The sequence below is a fragment of the Schistocerca americana genome, chromosome 4 (genome assembly GCF_021461395.2).
Source record: "Schistocerca americana isolate TAMUIC-IGC-003095 chromosome 4, iqSchAmer2.1, whole genome shotgun sequence".
Taxonomy (NCBI): Eukaryota; Metazoa; Arthropoda; class Insecta; order Orthoptera; family Acrididae; genus Schistocerca; species Schistocerca americana.
In genome coordinates this window covers 752769523-752777171 of record NC_060122.1, presented here as the reverse complement: position 1 = coordinate 752777171, position 7649 = coordinate 752769523, and the positions used below count along the sequence as shown (strand labels likewise).

The 7649-nt window shown below is 44.1% G+C and overlaps 1 pseudogene; it reads left to right on the top strand.

Moving 5' to 3' along the window:
* The first annotated feature begins 5359 nt into the window (after window positions 1–5359).
* Window positions 5360–5476, top strand: LOC124614592 (annotated as a pseudogene).
* Window positions 5477–7649: the final 2173 nt, after the last annotated feature.

The following is a 7649-nucleotide window of genomic DNA, read 5'->3' as shown; positions in this document are numbered from 1 at the left end:
ACGGCGTTAACAGGACGTGTGACATATGCGAGGAATTTCTAATTTGTCCGCCTGGTGAGTGAGTGAGATATGCCTCCTTGCCCTATTTACGTGTTCGTATGAATGTGAATGTGATCATTCCAAAGGTAGGTAGTTAGTTAGTTGGTTGGTAGCGTGTTCCAGTGATCGATCCCACGGTACGGTAGCTGTTATGATGTGGAACGATATTTCTATTATTTACCCCATTCCCTCAAATGGCTCAACATTCATATACTATATTTATAGATTTACTTATTCCTATTCACGAATTCATCTATGGTATAGAAGGAGTTGTCAAGGAGATATAATTTGAATTGGAAATGATGAAAACATAATAGTTTGTGACATATAGTGCAACAAATGAACGCAACAGTTTCCAGGTCACACAGTTTCTCTGTGCTCTGGCAAAACATACGTTTTTAACGTTTTTCAAGTTGCTTTCCGTTCTTTCGACCCTTAAATTCCTTTGTTGTAACAAAGTTTCCACCCGTTTATTTGTTATTATCATTTCTGTGGGACGTCTGTGTGGTACTTCGCCTGCTCTCACCACTCATCACGTTCACCTGGGTAGGTAACGTATTCACACCACATGACTCATATTCTATGAACAATTCATAGTATGACAACTGCCGAGACTACAGAAAGAGAACAAACACTTCAATGACCGGATTGGCAGTTCATAATGATGTGAAAAAAAATGAGACATCGAAGCTTAGAACGCGGCCCAGCCGCTTGGCTATCCAACACTTTGACTACTTAACCCCGACGCCTTTTTCTTTATTCACGTTTTTTTTTTTTTTTTTTTTTTGAAGGAAAGAAAGTTCGACGCGACGTACTGTAGGGAAGCAGCCTACTCACGCTGTAGTAAATTCACATCAGTTTCCATTGTGTGCCAGCCAGTCTGCTGTAACTAGCTCTGACATCATAAAGGTTGCGCAATACCTTAAAAATCAAGCAAATGACCTAAAACTTTTCTAGCATGTCAGGAATAATACTAAATTAATGTGTGTTGAATATCAGTTCGATAACTTAAGTCATTTTCGAAATTTGGACGTTTTTCTGAAAAAAATCATTGGCGCAGCAGAAAAGAGCTAGAGACTTCAAAATTTATATTTAGATTCATCTTTCATAATGATTTAATAAAAACAGTACTTTGGATTTCACAAATTAAGATTTTAGTGGAAATTCATGATTTTCTGGTTTTCGTCTCAAAACTGAAGGAAGCAAGATAGATTAAGTAGGCTAGTAAATAAGGCTAGGATGTTTAGATTTAAATAGGTTGGAGGTCCGCTATGACTATGAAGATGTGAAAAGTTTCTTTTGAATACCTATAAAATTATAGCGATAGCGGATCTCAAAAGGGCCAGTTCAAAGCTCATCTACTGCATGCAGTGTAATTTAATTAATTCTCTCGCCCAAATACTTAACTTAGCCACGTCAAAAATTTATTATCAATACTTACCTGCGTGCTGAATGCACGTTTAAATTAAGAGCTTCATCGGCCATCAGCAAAAGAAGCTATAAATTATTATGTAACTTGAAGTGGTGCGTTACTAGCCCAGCGGCTAGTCGGGAGAGCGGATTAGATCAGGCGTTCCCTTAGCCGTCCGCACCGCGGCTTTATATATAAGAACGCTGCGCGAGGGAGGAAGGCCCCAGTTCTCTCCAGACGCTGAATGACACGCCATCTGTGTCGGGAGTCGCGTCGCGTCGGTATCACTGCTACATACAGCCTCGGGTGCCGTATTAAGTTACTAGAGATACGCGGAACCATGAAAACATTCCAAGTGAAGTGTTAATTCTGGGATGATTTTCATTATCTAGCTTCAGTTTGCGTATTGTCGTATTTTCACGTGCCGTCGCGGGACAGACATTCTACCAAATATTTAGCGTGGCGTTTGATGAAATATTTTCATCAAATTATGGCGAGCATTCTTTTTAACATTTAATTCGGACATTTATAGTTGCATCAGCGCATTAGACTCTGAACTGCTCTGTTAGTTAGGTTGTAGGGATACTTGTGTTTTTTATCAGTGAATTTCAGAATATACTCAACTATTTTGGAAAACCGTTTTTGATTAGAAATCCCGGACAATCTCCTAATTCCTCAGAGCTATAAGCTGCAGCTATAATAACATTCTCAGATAAAGTGGGCACTAGGATCTCTAATTACTGGTTCCATGTTTTCTTAAATCACTTTCTGGGTGCCAAAAAAGTAAATAGAGAGCCAGTGTTGAGAACGGCGAAAGACAGCATTAACAACATTCTAAAAGCCAGAAACTGATTCTACATGCAAGCATTTATACAGTAAAATATTTTTACAAACTTATCCGCCGCCCCACAGTACCGTCACATGTTTGTTTCCATACATGCCTTAAATTGTAAGACAAGATTGAAGTAGTAATTATGATAAGATGAATAACAGATTGCCACCTCCAATGGCGAGAGTTCCTTGTGGGACATAGCTTATAACAGGCAAAAAGGTGACCGAAAAATCCATATCAAACGTACATTCGAAAACATTTCCACAATTTAAGTGATTATGCACTGGATGCATGTGATGCCTGTAAAGAAGTCATTCATTTTTCAACAAGTGAAACAAAATTCAGCGCCAGAGAGGTTTTGATAAATTAGAACAGTTCTCTATTTAGAACCAACATACGAAAGATTCCGGAATAATAGAACAGAAAGAATAAGTATTCTGCTTCTATGGAGAAAACTGTCCTCCTATTTGTAGCCCACATAAATCGATAGATAAAAGGTTTTTAATGCATTCGTTATACTTGCCATTCTTCTTGAAATTAAAATGTTCTTCTCCATTATAAAACATGTACTCTTCTAAGTTCTAAGTTTTGTTTGTTAACGCGTAAAACACTAACTGTCCCAGAAGTTACGAATAACTCTTATTCTTTGCGGACGGGTAACATTTCCAATAGAGTTGCAAAGCTGCAGTTATTGGTGCATGACTTTCTCAGGTTCTGTTGATAGGCGCAAATTTTTTCGTGCATCATTTCCAAATTATGATATTGTTTTCAAGTAGGGACAAGTGCGCTACAGTTTCGTTTGATCTTTAAGGCAGCTCTATGTTTCTTAGCCTTGGACCATTCTCTGTATCTATTTTGCTTTTTTTACAGTTCCGTACATTTTCTTCCCGTTTTCATGCTTGATCAGTGCTCCGTTTTTGACGGTCTAACCGCTGGGCTATTCTACCAGTAAATCTGAGGGGGTACAATGGGCAGTTTCCGTTGTTAGTAGCCCATGTCAACACTACAGGAGAAACAGACATTAGTAATACAGCTAATGTCGCTTTCCCCACTCACTAGTTCAGAGACTACAGACGTGCAGCACGGATAAAACGCCTCTGCTCGAGCTCCTAGTGCGTGACGCAGCCACCTGCCGACGCTGGGGCGTGGCACCGGAGCGCGGTTGCACGCCACGAGGCAGCAGCGGCATCGGGGCGCCCCGCTGATTTCCTAATTTTGTTAAGGCGCGCCTGCCCGCCTCACTTACCGCCTAGTGCCTAGTTGGTGAGGGCGGGCGGGGCTGGGTACGAACCGCTCTAGGGACGGTAGGTGGGGGTAACGGGGGGAGTTGGTGAGAAGGCGTCAGATCCGACTAGGGCCGAGAACCGAGGCACAATCTCTAGCGAATGCCGCGGCCGTCGCCTAACCGAGTTTACCAAGTAACAATCTCGTTACATGTATGCATGAGATCCGAGGCGCCGCCGTGCGGAACATTATTAATGCAGCTCCGGGCTCGGTAGGCGGCCAGCGTGGTGCACCCTGCCGGACGCGTCCGCCATCGTTGTCCCCTCTCCCTCCCCCCCCCCCCCATTCCCCTCCCCCAACTATTCTCTCCTAGTCTCCGGCCTGGTCGCCTCCTTATTAAGGGGCCGCAATTGCCGAAAGTTTAATTAAGACACGGAGAGGGCCGCTCTATTAATTATTGCCGGTGCCAGGCCGGGCTGGCAGGCGGCTGTGGACGGGAGGAGGCGCCACCGTCTTGGTGGCTGCGGCTGCGGCTGCTAGGGTGGCAGGGGGTGGGCGGGCGTGGGTGGCGGCTGCTAATGCTGCAGTTGTCACCCACCGGCAGCGGCTGACGGCCGGGCCGCCTCCGCCACCGGTGCTGACGTCAGCGTGGTGGCCGCAGGGAGCTGTTACCGGCTACTTCAGCCAGCTGCGAAAGCTGCCGTCCTTGGCCGGCAGCAAGTGCGGACTGCTCGCATCGTGAAGGTAAATGACTTAGGGGGGTAGGACGTCAAACGGGCCGACTTGGAGCAGGACAGGCACCACAGGACATTTTATTTTCCACTGTCTATACTTTTAAAAACAAATTCATAAAACTTTGTCAGCATGACCAGGAAGTATTCAGGATTCACACTGATATCAGTGGAAGTGCAAAAACATAACAAGATAAATAATTTTTAGATTGAAATTTCATCATTTTTTCACTTGCTGTTGGCTGCATTTGTGGCTATAGGTACATTTTTCTTCACAAGTAAGAGAGATTCTTTGATGAATTTTTCACAGCATACAAACCATACTTACACGTGTATAAAACTCTAGAATTTCCCAAATCTATTAAAAATTGTGGTAAAAATTGAGATAATTAACTACAAAATTTGATTTTTTCCTATACGTAAAGTTTAAAACGTAACAGCTCATTCATTTTTTCATACATTAAATAGATTCAAGAGTTTCAGACACCTGTAAGTATGGTTTGTATGCTGCGCAAATCTCATCGAGCACCCTATGTTACCTATGAAGAAAAGTGTACCTATAGCAAGAAATGCAGCCAATAGTAAGTGAAAAAATGATGAAATTTCACATGTAAAAAAAATTACTTAATTATGTTTTTGAACTTCCGCTGCTACGAGTGTGAATTCTGAATCCTTCTTCGTCATGCTCACAAAGTTTAATGAATTTACTTGTAAAAGTATAGACAGTAGAAATTAAAGTGTCCTGTGGTGCCTCTCCTGCTCCAAGTCGGCCCGTTTGACGTCCTACCTCCCTTAAGCCCGTACCTCGTAAGTTATATTTCAACTTATCTTAATCCTCTTTGTTATCAACATGGGATGTCAAAATGATTCCATATTTTTAAATTTCCAGGAGGGTTTTTTGCATCGTTTCTTACGACTTACAGTCGCGTGCCTATGAAGTACCGTCACAGTTGTGCGACTAAATTGGTGATTTCCTGTAGGAAAGGTCACAGTTCGAAGTAACGGGATATCATCGAGTTAACCAGAAGTAACACCTGGCATTCCCCAAGGAATCTACATAAAAGACATACGAGATAATATGAGCAGCTCTCCTAGACTTTTTGCACATCTTTCTGTCACTTAGGCAACGGCCTTTCCGCAGTGGACACACCGGTTCCCGTGAGACCACCGAAGTTAAGCGCTGTTGGGCGTGGTCGGCACTTGGATGGGTGACCATCGAGCCCCCATGCGCTGTTGCAATTTTTCGGGGTGCACTCAGCCTCGTGATGCCAATTGAGGAGCTACTCGACCGAATAGTAACTGCTTCGGTCAAGAATACCATCATAACGACCGGGAGAGCGGTGTGCTGACCGCACGCCCCTCCTATCCGCATCCTCCTCTGAGGATGACACGGCGGTCGGATGGTCCCGGTAGGCCACTCGTGGACTGAAGACGGAGTGCTTTATGGAGTACCGTCCCAGTTGTGCGACTAAATTGGTGATTTCCTGTCAGGAAGGTCACAGTTCGTAGTAATCGACGGGAAATCATCGAGTAAAACATCTGGCATTCCCCAAGGAAGTGATATAGGTCCTCTCCGATCTACATAAATGACATTCGAGATAATATGAGCTGCTCTCTTAGATTTTTTTCACGTCATTCTGTCACTTACTGTCTTGCAAAGTGTCACATGGTCAAAATCAATTGCAACATGATTTACCAACTGCGACATAATCGCGTATACAAACAGTGATCCAATACTGTCAAATGTTTTTTATTCCAGTCTCTGATCACAATATCAATTCTTTAGATGATGACAGGTTTCGGGCCGTAATGACCATGTCTGAAAGTGATTAGGCCATAATGGCATCGTCAAAACATATGAATATAATCAGCACAGCATCGTCACATAGATCTAAAATAAGGTGTAGAACGGGCCACATCGTCCACATAGTGATTATTTAAGACACCGCGTAGAGACCGGCATTGGGCTCCGGCCAAACTACGCCCCGCCGAGAATTCCTTGCTGCTCCACGCCAAACGACCGACTCCTCAGAGCCAGTATGCCGACAACATTTAAAATAACCTGTCAGTCAAATCATACAAACTCTACACAGTTTCACGAACACTTGCACGAAGAACTACGCAATGCTAACGGAAGTGACTCTACAGTAACAGGGACGAATCACGAGTCGGCACACATAGCCAACCTATAAGCGATCGCCGGCCAAATACACGTCGTCCTGCAAGGCGACCGGCCGACGACCAACCAAAGTCGCCCCCACTCCAGTCATGAGTGTCGGCAAGCGTCGGGCGAGTCACGGCGGTCCGTACCTCACTGCTGCCGCGCCCCGACTGAACTTGTGCCGCGTGCCAACTCAAACACTGCCAGGTCCGAACTAACTGCTGGCACGTTCCAGCTGACTTGTCGACACACGGCGACTGGGAACCAATAGCAAAAACAATGGTTCAAATGGCTCTGAGCACCATGGGACTTAACTTCTGAGGTCATCAGTCCCCTAGAACTTGGAACTACTTGAACCTAACTAACCTAAGGACATCACACTCATCCATGCCCGAGGCAGGATCGAACCTGCGACCGTAGCGGTCACGCGGTTCCAGACTGAAGCGCCTAGTACCGCACAGCCACACCGGCAAGTAATAGCAGTCCAGTAAAGATAATACGGCAGGGCTTATATCGATAAGCGCTGCTGCTGCCGCTCATGGGCACGCAAAGCAGCACTCAGTGACACAAGTAATGGAAACTAACATAACGAGGTGGCACTACGGCAAAAACAGGATGTTAAATAAGAGATGGCACGAAGACGAGCCACGCACGGCTACCCTTGCTTTTAATTTTACCAAAGGTTCTTTCCACTTTTCTATTTGCTGAGTCAGCCTTGCGACCGTCATTTATTTATCGATTTCTTCAGATTTTTCACGTAGCCATTTCGTCTTAGCTTCCCTGCGATTCCTGTTCATTTCATTCCTCACTGACTTGTATTTCTGTAGTCCTGAGTTTCCCAGAACAGTTTTGTACTTCCTCCTTTATCGACCAGCTGAAGTATTTCTCCTGCTACCCATGGTATCTCCGCCTTTACCTCCCTTGTTCCTATGTTTTTCTTTCCAACTTCTGTGATGGCGCTTTTTAGAGAGGCCCATTCCTCTTCAACTGCACTGCCTACTGAGCTATTCCTTATTGTGGTATCTATAGCTTTAGAGAACTTCTAGTGTATCTCGTCATTCCTTAGTCTTTCATACCCCACTTCTTTGTATATTGATTCTTCCTGATTAATCTGTTAAACTTCAGCCTACTCTTCATCATTACTACTTTGTGAACTGTGTTTGTATTTGCTCCTGGGTACATCTTACAATCCAGAATCTGTTTTCGGAATGCCTGTCTGACCGTGATGTAATTTAACTGAAATCTTCCCAT